The sequence below is a fragment of the Acomys russatus genome, chromosome 31 (genome assembly GCF_903995435.1).
Source record: "Acomys russatus chromosome 31, mAcoRus1.1, whole genome shotgun sequence".
Lineage (NCBI taxonomy): Eukaryota > Metazoa > Chordata > Mammalia > Rodentia > Muridae > Acomys > Acomys russatus.
The window spans coordinates 8663899-8678459 of NC_067167.1; the positions used below are offsets into that span (position 1 = coordinate 8663899).

The 14561-nt window shown below is 44.5% G+C and overlaps 1 pseudogene; it reads left to right on the forward strand.

Moving 5' to 3' along the window:
• The first annotated feature begins 6242 nt into the window (after window positions 1–6242).
• On the forward strand, window positions 6243–6309 carry LOC127183821 (uncharacterized; annotated as a pseudogene).
• Window positions 6310–14561: the final 8252 nt, after the last annotated feature.

Genomic DNA, 14561 nt, shown 5'->3' on the forward strand with positions numbered 1-14561 from the left:
TCTTCAAATATTTGTTTTATTCTTCCTTCATTTATATTTTAATAATGTGTATAGTTTGCCTTCTCCCTATGTCCTTTGTCATTACACATGGATATACATATTTATGAATACATACATAAACATACACATATTCTTCTCTTTTCTGTGTGATCCATTCTGTATTGCATGTCTTTCAGTTGTTTTTCTCATGCCTACCTTGCCTGCTTTCCTTGTGGTATGTTTCCTGGGGCAAGTGTCATGCCGACCTCTAAGGGACTCTTGGTCAAATACCTTTGTTAGTCTATGAACAGATACAAAACATGAATTTTAATTTGGGCATAGGGGGGAAAAGAGCACGGTAGTGACTAGTATCTCTTGGCAATTTTTTTTAGAATGACTTTGGGTAGGTTAACATGTAAGTTTTACTTGGCCCAGAGGACATAATTTGTGCTGAACTTTTCAGCGTGGTGTCATCCCCAGTGCACTTAAACCCAGCTCTAGTCTCTGCTTGCACCCAAAATGTTTTCTCTACACTCTCTGATGCACTTCACCTCATTTAATCCAGAGAAAAGTTCAGCCCCCATTTAACTTGACCTCCTAGCGATATTCAATATATGCTTTGTGTTTGGGGGCAATTTGTTTCACCTGTGTAATCTTATGCATTTATATTTTATGGCTCCATGGATTGAATCTAGGGCTTTCCAAGTGCTCTACCACTACACGACCAGTCCATCCTCTATGAATCTTAATTCTCTAGTTTGTAAAAGAGAATTAATGAGGTGCTAGCAGCACAAACCCTTCTCCCTATCTTTAAAAGCAAGCATTTGAGAAGACCACTCATAGCAGTTGAGAAAATAAAGAGGGCTGGCTTATCAGCCCACCCAACTGGACAGCTTCTCAACTGTACAATGGCTTTTAGATGATGCCTGTAGTGCCTGAACCAGAGCACAAAACCACAGTGACCTTTCCTGTCTGTTTTAAACCTTGGGTGACATCTTCTCCCACAAGATTCTCCTATTATTTAAAAAAAAAAAAAAAAAATTCCTGGAGAATGATCAACCAGCTGGGAAGAGGGCTGATTTTTCTCGGAACTTCTCTTTACGAATCAATAGAGCTTCTTCTGCCTTGGAAGCCGCCATCCTGAGTCACACAGCTTTGAACTGGATTATATACCCTGAACCCTGAATGGCTCTGATCAGTGGAACTGGGGACACCTTAATGAGCTTCAATCAATCCGGGACCTTTCCTGGGCTAGGGATACGGACAACGGTTTGGGAAAGAGGTGAAGACCCAAGTAAAAAAGTGAAGTGGTACAATCAAGAGGAAAAGAAAATGTAATTTTGTTAGTCTCAAATAGCAAATGTCCAGCACATCACTTACTGGCCTCCACACTCCCTGGGTTTCTTCATATGTCCTTTTGGATGTTTCTCTATTGTCAGGGACTCTACCAGGCTTGGCCTTTTGTTGCTAGCTTCTACTTCTCATTACAGACCATGAGGTCCCTGCCTTATTCATCTTTGATCTGAGCCCCTAACACAGATACTGGCATTCGGTATGTGTGTATCCAATGCCTAAATAAGCATAGTCAAGTGGAGATGGATTCGTTCTTGCTTAATGGAAAAGCCTACTCCCATAGCAGCAGAAATGGAATCCCGGCAAGAGACTGGAAGTCAATCTGTCTCTATAAATTCCAATCCTCCTGCCCAGGACTTCCACCCAACAGATGCTTTTTGCATTGTGAAACACCCAGGCATGTGAGCTGCCTGGACTCACATTGTTTGCTTCATCTCTCATCACTCCATTTCCTGGGAAGGAGCGCGGAGCCTGTGGGGGCCCCGTGCTCACCGCACATGTTTTCCGTTTCATGTTTCAGCCAATAAATGAGAAGGCGCTCTCACAGGCCACTTAACATGTGTTACAGACATTTCCTTGGACAAGTGGACTCTTCTCCCTCTGGGAGCTCAAAGCCTGGATGATCTGCAGACCCGGCTGCTGAGGAAAGATTGCTTTTGGTTTTACAGTGTGACTTGAAGGCAAACTGCTTGACCTCAAAAATACATCAGGGTCTCACAGCACAGGTGGGTCGGCCTTGAGCTAGGAAAGCCTGCACATCTGGAGGAGTGAACATCTGGGTGACCACACCCAGTCATCAGGTGGGACTGGGGCATTGGGTCATTCCTTTCCTCCCAATTCCTTATTTTTTCTTTCTTTTTTTTTTTTTTAAACTTCAATTTTAGCTCTTTTTGAAAGTTAACAAGGGGAACTTTTTTGCAGGGGTGGAAAGAAGAATTTCCCCTGAATCTAGTTTCCAATTCTAGACTCATTATTACTAGCCAAAGCAATATGAAATTAAAACCTAGGGCTTGGCTATCCAGTGCAACAAGCTGAAATCTAAGGCTATAATACATAAAACACAGCCTCTTGCAAAACTGAAAATCTCTGCAAAGCCACAGAGCTCAAAAAATAGCATCTGGTACTTCTGTAAAAGTAACCATGTTCCTCTACTCCAGATCTAGCCCAAGAGAACTGAGTGCTGCTCGCTACTGTTCATCTAATTGGAGAAAGAAGGGAACAATAAAACAAGGAAAGTGACACTGACGCTCTAAGAATGGAAAAATGCTAAGGTTAGGAGTCGGGAAAAGGCAGGAACATTCTATTTAGAAGAGAGGAATTTGGGAGGGGGAACAGTGTCAAACCACCAAGGCGCCAGGTTCGTCTGGCAGTACAGCCTCTCCCAGGGGAATGCGTGCTTACAGACCATAACACTGACCACGCTCTGGGCCCCAAATTCTTCTTTCTAGTCTAAAATGGAAATTGTAAAAAGACTTTTATGTGGTTGTTTTCCCAAACTCTCCTTTTCTCCAAGTGACAGATCTCAAACATTTTCCTTGAGCACAATGCCCAAGGGTTCCTGCGATGTTTATAATATCCAATGACCTTCCGCTCCCCTAATGTTTATGATAAGTGAATTGAGACTATCCGAGAACAGTTTGTCTATCTAGTGGAATTTTAGCTTTTCCATTTTCTGCTTGACGCTTCGAAGCATCAACAAAATGAGATCATGTCAACTTACAACTCATTAGAGAAAAAAAAAATCAAGACTTGGGATGGGCCTGGGCATCTGGATTGGATTCTGACACGGTTCGATGGTTGTAAGACATACTTATCAATCAGAACATATGTGAAGGTTTGAGCAAGCAGCAAATGAAAAGGCCCAGAGTGCTTTGCAAAAAATAGGGCACCCATTACAATGAGCTACATCTTTGGAAAATGATTACAGTTGGGTATCTGGACCCAAATATCCAAAATCTTTCTTTATTACGTTTACATTTTATGTTATGTGTTAAATATGAGTAATAAAGATAAATTACTCAGTTCATTGCTGCTCTGCCTTAGGGTCTCCCTGACCATATCCCCAAATCTTAACTGACCATATCCCACAATCTAAAGTTTTTTGAGTGTTGATAGGACCAGTGGAAAATTCCACTCCCAACTTCATGAGAAAGGTCCCTGCAAAGGTGCATTAAAAACTATGTATACGGCTACTTTCGGGCTATGCATTGTGACTTAAATGTGAAACGTCCTCCGGGGGCTCATGCCTTTGAATGATGGCTCCTCAGTTGGTAGCTCTGTTTTGGGAGGTTGTGGAACCTTTGAGAATTAGGGTCTACTAAATAGACCTAGAATTAGGGTCTACTGAGTGGGATACTCAGGGGGTTCAAGTGTCTTGCTGCTTATGAACCAGCCCCGATTCCTGCTTTGTTTCTGCTTCCTGGTCCATGGAGACGTGTGGAAGCAGCTTTATACCCCTATTGCCACTGCCTCGAGCCACTCCCCCCATGACACCTTACCTACCATGATGGGCCGGCTACTCCTGTCCTCCCCAAAACCAGTGAGTCAAAAATCACCCATTCTTCCCTTAAGTCATCTTATTTGTATTTGGTCACAGTGATAAGAAACTAATGCGGAAAAGTTGTATTGAAAAGTGAGGCTATTGGGGCTGGAGAGATGGCTCAGAGGTTAGAGCACTGACTCCTCTTCCAGAGGTCCTGAGTTCAATTCCCAGCGACCACACGGTGGCTCACAATCATCTTTAATGTGATCTGATGCCTTCTTCGGGCCTGCAGGTGTACATGCAGGCAGAGCACAATATACATAATAAATCTAAAAGAGAAAAGAAAAGAAAAGTGAGGTTGTTGCTCTGACTGCCTGACTGGTTTTCCTCAGAGCCCCAGGGACTAGTTTGTAGGGGGTATGTGAAAGAATTTGAAATTGTGGCCCAGTGAAACCCTGGAGGACTGCGGGAAAAGCCTAATGAGACCTTCTATCAGGAGTTCATAAGACCCGGTTGCAGACAGAAATGCAGAGAGAAAGTCAGACTCATAAGGTATCACAGGAAAAAGAATCTATATGGGGTAAGGGCATGTTGCATTCTGACAAAGAATACGGCTGCATTCTGACCGCATTCTGAAAAGTCTGGGTATGGCTGAATTCACAAGTAATGAACTAAATTGTTTGTTGTGAGTGGTATTTTGACCTGAATGAGAAATTTCTCCCATAGGTTTATGTCTTTTGACACTAAGGCACCACCTTTGGGAAGGTTGTAGACCCTTTACGAAGTAGAGCGTCACCAGAAGAAGTACATCATTGGGTGTGGGCCTTGAGGCTTTATAGTCCAACCCTACTTCCTGTTCATGCTCTGCTTCCTATGGATGCCCTGTGACCTGCCAACCTGCTTTTCTGGCCACCATACGTTCTCTGCCTGCTGCTGTGGCTTCCCTGCTATGTCTTCCCTGATGAGATGGCTTGTAATCCTCTGAAACTGTACTCCAAACTAGACCTTGTCTTACTTTGTTTTCGTTAGGGTGTTGGTTGGTTGGTTGGTTGGTTGATTGGTTGGTTTGGTTTTGGTTTTTCGAGACAGGGTTTCTCTGTGTAGCCTTGGCTACCCTGGACCCTTTTTGTAGACTAGGCTGGCCTCAAACTCACAGCCAACTGCCTGCTGGGATTAAAGGCGTGTGCCACACCTGGCTCTCGGTCAGGGTATTTTATCACCGCAATGAAGAAGTAGCTAGGACAATTGGTAAGGTGATGGGGTCTCTCAGAGATGGAGTGCTCGCATTCTGAAACGAACATGAAACTTTAGGGTCAGGGTTGGGATATTAAGGTTCAGCGTAATGTTTCGAATCTCAAATAGACAAAGGGTAGATTTGTAATCGTCGATCACCATCATCAACTTGATGGGGTTAGGGTGTGGTGTGTTTGTGTGGGGGTGTGTAGGGGTGTGGACAGGCATTTCCAAAGACCGTCCCTGAATATGGGTGGCACTGTCCCATGGACTAGGATCCCAGACCAAATAAACGGTTGTGAGCGAGTAAAGCAGCCAGGGTCTCCCAGCCGTCTCCTTTCTCTGCTTTCTGATCTGTGGTGTGAGCTGGAAGTCTCGCTCACTGCTACAGACAGGATCGGGTCCTGCAGCCATGCCTTCTCGGCCGCCATGCCGTTTCCGCTGAACCGTGAGTCATACTGCAGCTGTCTTCCCTCACAGTGTTCACTCCACAGACTCTGTCAGCAACAAGGGAAGTACCTGAGGCAACGTCTATAAAACACATCAACGGATTCATGTCTGGACTTGGGTCCCCTCTCAAAGAAGTCTCATTTATGTATCCATGAATATTCCAAAAATCCAAACAAATTAAAAAAAAAACCCTTCTGGTCCCAAGCAGGGTAAAATTAGGCATGGTCACCCATAAAAGAGAAACTAGAATATAGAACATGTAAAACATTCCTACTTTACTAATAATCACTGATAGACACACTAAAATAAAACACAGTGTGCTTCTTGCTTGCCTGCATTTCAAATATTAAAAATGTTTTTTGTGACTCTGTGTGTATGTATGTGTGTGTGGTGAAATATGTGTCCAGGTTTCTATGTGGACCTGTGTACGTGAAGGTGTCTGGGTATGTACATGCATATGGAGACCAGGGATCAGTTTGGGGGTGTCTTCCTCAATCTATTGGAAGACAGCTTCTCACTGAACCTGGATCTTACCAATCAACTATCCTAGCTGACTGGCACTCCCCCAGGTGTCCTCCCTTCTCTGCCTCTCCACCGCCATAAAACCGGGCAAGCAAGGGGCTCTTTACCTAGGAGTGGTGGATCTGAGCCCAGGCTCTTGTGCTCTTGGGAGTGACTGTCCCATGAGGCAAGCAACTGTCATCTTGGGGAGTTCAGCTGTGCCCCTCTTGTGAAAGAGTATCCTGGGCTCAATTCGGCAGCACATATCCTAAAATTGGAACAATACAGAGATTAGCATGGCCCCTGCACAAAAGAGCATCTCAGCTCTAGGTTGGAGGAGGAGCTCCATCTACGGGGTTGTGGGGAAGCCCTCATGTCTGCTGGGTAAATGTTTAGGTGCATGCTGTTGGGAAGGAGGCATACCCAGACTCCTGTAGGTAACCCCTCACTGGTGTTCTATAAGGAAGCCAAATTAACTCACTGGTTTCCAGAGTGAACTTGGGCAAAATGGTGCCTCAAGTTGTCATGGGAACCTTAGGAAAAGAGGTAGGCACTGTGTGCATCTCCTTCTGGGAAGGAATTCTAGCACTGCATGCTTGCACAACAAACATTTTGCCATTTAAGCAAAAAATGACAGATTTTAATGTTCTCAAGCACCACTAGGAGGAAGCATACCCTGACATCACTGATCTTTGCAAAGGACTATGTCCATATAAATTAAGTGCCATGAGCACGATTCTATCTGTTAGTGGTCCGTTTTTAACATTTATGAGGAATCTCAAAGAGAAATTGAGTAGGGTCAGGCACACATCTCGGGACACAATCCGTTGGAAAGGGACACTACGCAAAGTCATTTGAGAGCAATCTCATAAAGCAAAAGATTGACTCCCCAAGAGCAAGCTTAGAGTCAGGGGAGGGGACACAGAGCTAATAGACTTGGATCAGCAATAGAGACCAGCCGGTACTCCTCAAGGCCTGCAAGAGTAAGGATCAATTGGTTTCCAGAACTTGCCACTTGCTTAGGGTTCCCCGAGTTTCCCCTGGTTCCCCATGTGGCCAGCCCATTGGGAAGAAACAACCCAATCCCATCCCTCAAGCTCTGGTTTTCCTGGTTTCTTCCTGTCATTGACTCCAACTAAATCCAGAGGCAAAGGAGCTGCTGACGGAATCCAGAGGGAGGGCAGGGCGGGCAGGGACTCTAGAGAGACAAATGAAAACTTTCCAGCACACATCATCATTTGTAAGAGCAAAGATAAAAATGGAAGATTATGCAAATGTCCATATGCTGGGAAATGAGCCAATAAAGTATAGTACATTTTGCAGGGCGATGTTACACAGCCATTACAACCCTGCTTTTGAAAGAAACAATAACACAGAGACTCGTTTTCTGTATCATCTCAGCTGAAGACAAGTGGGGTAGAAAATTATATATGAAAAAAAAATCACACGTGACCCATTGAAAACATAGACAAGAAGAAACATGCTCAAAATTAAGCTGTGCGGATTAGGTAATTAGGGCTTCATTCTTTTCTCCCTCTTCTCTCTTCTCTCTTCGCTCTACCTCCTCTTCCATCTCCCTCTTTTCCTCCTTTTCCCCTTCTTCCTCCTCCTCTTCTAATCTTCACATAAACCATGAACAATGTTGCTAACACAACATTTGCTGCAAAGAATAAGTCTTCTGCTTTCTGTACCGTATAGCCTATTAATTCGGAAAGATTCATTTCTAACTGGTTACAACAAAATTCAATGGGAGAAGAGCTGGTTTATTGATGTCGACTGGTAGGCAGATTCAGAGAAACCTAGAGCGGCTAGAATTTACAGCATGCCTTGAGAGGTGACAATTATTTCTTTAGGTAGATAAATGGCAGAGGAGAACCCAAGAAAGATGACAACAGAAACCAAAACCCACAGTGCTCATAAGTGCACTATAGCCAGGCATGATAGCAGTTGGATGGTTCTAGAGAACCTGCTGATAAGAGAGGAAGAGCTCTTCACAATATACAGCATTCTATGCCCTGCTTTGCTGTGAAGCCCAAGATAAATGTTCAGGGAAAGCTTCCAGGCGGTTCCAGAATTCTAAGTAATGGTGTTAGTTTACAAGCCCCGCCCCCCCATCCCAATAGTCTGCTTCTAGGTTGCCTAGCAACCTGACATCATCACCTGCAGCCAGCCCCCAACTAACTCCCCCCCCACCCCTTCCCCGTCATATCTCTATCTCTCTGGCACTTCCTCTTATCCCCCTCCCCCACTTCCCCTATCTTCCTGCAGTAAACCTCTTCGTACCAGATCTGTTGCATGGCATCATATTTATATATTACAACACATGGCCCTCATTTATAAACCTAAACCATCAAACCGAACCATGACTATGTCAGACTCTGAGGAGCCTGATCAGCAATCTCTAGCTACCTTCCCCTGAGATGCAGCCTCGTGACTACAGATGCCTGGGTCACCATGGGTGAAAGCGAGTCTCTGATACTGAGGTGGAGGTGGGTGTGGGTATGGTGAGGACAGGTTGAAGACCTGCTTTGTGGTGCGAGGTAGAAAATGGACATGGCACCAACATGGAAAGGAGGGAGAGGCCGCACCATGAGAAGGGTTGGGGGATTGGCCAGATGTTGCCTGCTTCCAGTCCCTGCCCCAGAACTTTCTGAAGTTCCACTACACTCTTGCCCCTGAATTGGCTGAGATCCCCCTCCCCCGATACCCCTAGAACAGAAGCCAGTTTTTAGTGGTGGTCTTGCAAGAGCTGATCGTAGTTATCTGCCAAAATGGGCAAGTGACTCTTAACTTCAGAGACACAGCAGAGTGACTGCACGGTCCCAGTTGGGGCCTAAGGAACACAGCAGGCCCGCCACTAAAACTTAAGTGCCAGAGATGCAGAATAGTGCTGGCCCCAACTTGGCCATAGAGATATCAGGCCTGCACTAACTCATAGTCCAGTGTAGTGTTTCTAGATTCAGTCTCTCAGAACCATGGGCTGTACAGAATCTGAGTATTGTAGCAGAGACAAGCAACCAAATACAGGCATATCGTCCTTGCTTAGACGCCTCCAGCTTAAAAAGTTAGACTGACTGTACTAGAAAACACCTCAGATACTTTCAATATCTTCTGCACAGTGAGTCTTCCCTTGGGGCTCCCAGATTTATCTGACCAGGATACCCTTCCTTACCCTCACCCTTACCCTTCCTGTCACTCCACCCTTTCCTCCCTCCTTCCTCTTCTTTCTTCTCCTCTTCCTCAAACACTTCCTTCTCAGCTACTACTTCCTCCTCCTCTTCCTCTCTCTTCCCCTTCCCCAACACTTCCTCCTCCTATCCCCCTCCTCCTCCTGGTAAAAATCACATATTAGGGCTGGCACTTAGCTTGGAGAAAAGGCTAACTCCTTCCCTTATCTATGTCTTCACTCAGCAAACATTTATTAAAGCAGCAAAAATAAGGACCATTTCTCCAGTAGCACATAATCCATGATGCTGATGGAATGATTTCCTCCAGCTTAGGGCAATGTTGGATGTACTTTGAGGGGACAAGCTATACAGCCTTGAGCACCTCTTTCTTCTTACCCCCAGAACTTTGTCAGGAGCCCCAGAATAGCACCATCTCTTGTTTACTAACGGCCCAAATCTCTTGAGCTTCAGAGCAACCCTCATACCTTTGTAGGGAATCCCAACGTCATTAAGACCACACTGTATTCCCAGGAAAAAGTCCTCTTGGAAAGGGTCCACAAGTTTCCACCATAAATGCCAACACACATTTCCCCGAACCCTCTCTGTTCTCAGTAGCAGTGCTGCTGAGGGGCCTTCTCCTACATGAAGTACTCCAGGCCCAGGCTGTGAGTTCTGGAACCCACTGGTTGCTCTCCAGCTACACCTGTAGTATGTTTTTCCTTTTGTCCATTTCTTTTTTTCCGTGTGTGTGTGTGTTTGAGACATGGTTTCTCTGTGTAGCCTTGGCTGTCCTAGACTCGCTTTGTAGACCAGGCTGGCCTCAAACTCCATCTCTGCCTCTGCCTCCTGAGTGCTGGGATTAAAGGCATGCGCCACCATGCCCAGCATTTTTAACCGATGCTTCTCTCAGCCTCTGACTCCATGATGCCTTCACTAGCAAGTGAAAACTGAGGACCTTCACTTTGGACGTAGAGCCTAAGGACTGGTCTAATTGCGGCTTCCCCTCCCACAAACACACACACAAATGCAGAGTGTGTTTAGGTCCCACAGGAAGGCTGGTTTGGATATTGGCTTGGGATCTTCACCAAAAGATGACCTCTAAGCTAGTGTACTGGTTTGTTCATTTGTCTGGACTTAGGCTCGCATAGGCCTCCTGGCTGATTTTGACAGGAAGTTGTTACCTCTGAATTGAGACCCCTCTTCTGTTGTCTGCCGAAGTTCTGACTCCAGCTCCCTGTTAAAGTGACCATATTTTGAAAGAAACATTAAAATTGATGATCAACAAAATGGAGTCATCAGCAAGGCCCTTCTTCAGCCTTGACTAAAGTCCCTACAAGCTCAGAAGACAAAAACATGGGCAGACATGAGCGAGGTCTATGTGAGACACAGAGAGAACAAGGCAAAACAAAGCAAAGACTCCATCAGACAGCAACCCCGCCTGCTGAGGCCTTGATTTTGGACTCCCGGCTTCCAGAGTTGTCAGGAAACAACATATGTCCTCTAAGTTCACCAGCCTATGGTACTTTGTCATAGCGCCACCTGAAAATTGCTGCAGGCTCTAATTTTGAAGTAGGTATCACTATCTTCAAGCGCTTAAAGTGCGTGTATGGCTTGGAGCTGGGAGCTGGGTTCTGGCTGGGAGAGTTTTGAGTATCAGGTTAAGGAAAAAAACTAAGGTTAATTTATAGAGACTTAGCAATCCACCAAACTAGTAGAGAAGTTTAAAGTTATGAATGAGAGGAAACTGTACCAGACACAGAGAAGAAGTGATGCTAGACTGATTCTGAAGTAGGATGCTAAATTTCTCCTATGTGCTGACGCGTGCACACCTCACAGTAGTCCTGAACATTGATTGTATGCATACTGTGCAAATGTAGCAAACAAATACCACCATTCATATAAACATTTCCATGAATGTGTAAGACATTCATAATTAGGCCTTTTATAGATACATCAAGGATAGACAATAGGGCCCGGAGAGATGGCTCAGTGGTTAATGGCACTGCCTGCTCTTCCAAAGGTTCTGAGTTCAATTCCCAGCAACCACATGGTGGCTCACAACCATCTACAATGTGATCTTGTGCCCTCTTCTGCAGATAAAGCACTCATAAGCAATAAATAAAATAAATCTTAAAAAAAGAGCAGACAATAGTGAGAGCACAGTGAAGATCACACTCTGAGTGTATGTCAGATACTGTTTTATGAGCTTTGCGATTTTGCGTGCCTTGTAGCAGTGCTCTTGAACAGTCTGTACCCTGGTACAGTAAGTGGCAAACTAACACAGTGATTCTGGACACAGACTCTGGAATGAAGACTTGGCTATAACCCAAGTCTTGCCAATCAATTGCTGTGTGGCCTTGGATAACTTCACTTATCTCCCCAAGAATCAGTAGCCTCACCTGTAAAAATGTGCATGACACCAAAGACATCTGTTTGCACATCAAAAGGGTGTTGGGAAGGGTAGAATACTAAATGTTTGTTTCTTATCTTTCTGTAACAGCAAAAAAAAAAAAAAAAAAGAACACGTGACAAAAACAGTTTTAGGAATGGTTCACAGTTGGAGGGTTTGGTTCATCGTTGCAGGGAAGGCATGGTGCCAGAACTTGAGGCATCTGGTCCAGGAATCAGAGAGAGATGAATGCTCAGCCCTCTTTCCCCATATAAATCAGTCTGGGATGCTCCCACTCATGGAATAGTGCAGCTCGTATTTGGGGTGGGCCTTTCTCCCTCAGTTAAACCTTTCCGGAAATGTCTTCATAGACACACCTAGATATACGCTTCTATGGAAATTCTAAATCCAATCAAGTTGACATTTAAGACTAGCCATTACACTACTTATGGAATCAGTTATTTAGAATAGAGCCTGAAATATAGCACTAGCCAAATTTATGCTGTCAATATACTTTGAGACAATTGAAGCTCAGGGGCACCTATTTAATCTGCCCAACTTTGTTCTATAAAGGCTAATTTTTAAATGAAAAACTATTGTTAATTTTTTAGTCTCTATACATATAATCTTTGTGAACTCACAACCTTTTACAAAACACAACCCAAATTCCTTACTCAGACTTATTTTCTCCATCCTATCTCACTGCTCTCTGTAAACCCAATGGCAGGGACATACCACCAACTTGTTACATTTCTGTGACTGTGGCTTTCCATGAATGATTGCTTCTGCCTGGAGTTCTCTTTGCTCTTTTCCGGCCAGTACCTCCTCCAGATCTGACACAAGTGTCATTCACTCATTCCCATGAGTGTCTACTTTGTGGAAGGTGTTTTTGTTGGTATAACTACACTTTGTGGAAGGTGTTTTTGTTGGTATAACTACGGGATACAATAGCAAGTAACACATACTACCTTGAGGATATAACAGCAGGTAACAAATACTACCCTAGGGATACAACAGCAGGTAACAAACACCCAACATCTCTAAAAGCAGAGAAGTCCATGGAGAGGCAGAGCAGTTAACAGACCTGACAGCACAACAGAACTAATTCAGGACTGGGTATGGGTGTACAATGTATCACTGTGTCCCTTAGTCTCTCTAGTTTGGATGACATATGGCCAAGGAGTCTTTATCTGAGACCACTGTAGATTATTGATTTTAATTTCAATGGCTGATAGTCCCACACAAGGAGAAATATTTCAAACTTTCTAATGATAAATCACCTGCTCCTTATGTGACCATGCAGATAATGAACTAGGAAGAGGGGCATTGAGAGATATCCCTTGCAGGGTGCCCATGGAGAAGAGGCTGATGGTGAGTGAGGTGGAGACAATCTTGAGCATATATGTCCCAGGGAAGAGGTTCATGGGAAGGAAGTGGTACAGATCAAGTAGCGTGGAGAATATGGCAGGTTCGTTGCAAGAATGGTTCTGATTCTGCAGCCTGCAGTTGAGCTTTGCTTTCCCTGAGATGGAGTCCTGCATCTGATAGAGGGCGGAAACAATACACTCTCAGACTTGCCACATCATGCAAGTGCTGACTTGGTGGAAGTTAGTGATCTCCTTCTACCTTCTCTACTGAGAAACCAGTTTTGTTACTGAGGTACGCTGGTCAGCTCTTTCCTCAGCTTGACACAAGCTCTAGTCATTTGGGAAGAGAGCAACAATTGAAATGGCCTCTATCAGATTGGCCCAGGGGGAAATCTGTGGGACAGTTTCTTTGGTTAATGACTGAGGCGGGAGTGACCAGCAGATGCTCTTGGGTTGCGTAAGAAAGGGAACAAGCCATTGAGAGCAAGACTGTGAGCGGCATTCCTCTATGGCCTCTGATTCAGTTTCTGTCTGTAGGTTCCTGCCTTGACTTCCTTTCATGGTGAGCTAAAGCTATAAAAGGAAACAAACCTTTTTCTCCCTCAAGCTGCTTTTGGTCATGATGTTTATCACAATAGAAAGCAAAGTAGGACAGAGGAGTGCTGGCCAGTGCTCCCTGTCCACACCAGGTTCCCCTCACAATGACTCACAACTCAACCAGCCAGCCATCTTTTCCAGCCATCTACTGCTGCCAACTCCAAATGACAGTTGTCGGTTTTGAAGTACTTTCCCCAGTTGAACGTCACGGAGTGACTGTGTCTTTGGGATAATATGAATAGAATAAATACATAATAACCTCAATTACCCTAGTTCCCCTGTATCACTGTGTCACAGGATCCCATTTGAAGGTGTAGTCTCTGTCCACTCTCCCCATCTCTAGAAGGGATAGCCCTTCCTCTCCCCTTCCTAGGGAAGGAGAAGGCTGGGCAGGAACATGCCAGTGTAGTGCATCTGGCACTATCAAATTGGTATTCTTTCCCCTCTTAGTGACTAAACAGGATGCAGTCTTCTTGGCCTGTAAGTATAGTCAACTATGAAGTTGGTCAACTAAAATTTTATTGTAATGCATATGGCACTTAAGTTAAAAAAGCAAACATGGTTCACTGCTAACTGCTAGCAGTTACTGATCATTGATTATGTAACAGTTGGTTAATATATAAATAAATATAATGTGTATATTTACTGGGCACAATTTGATACTCACTTTCCTATTATCATCTCCATATAGTAGGTGAAAACCTGGCGGTCAGAGTGGTTAAATAATTTCCCTTAGGTCATCAGTCACTGTGGACCTGGGCTTTGAGCAAAGGCTGCCTCCTGCCTTCTCAGTTTTTTTTTTTTTTTTTCTTCATCCTTTTCTTGTTGTGTTTTACCATATATAATTGGTTGGTCCCTTGCAGTCATTTGCTAAACAGAAGCCGCTGGTAAACAAAGCTCGGATAACTCAGAGAGAACAGAAGTCAGGTGGAAACTGCACGCCTTTTGGGTCCCTCTTCTGCGGGTCAGCAAGACGCTCTTTGCCCATTCACTCCCAGAACACTTAGTCAGTCACTGAACGGCCCCTGTGATTATGACTATGA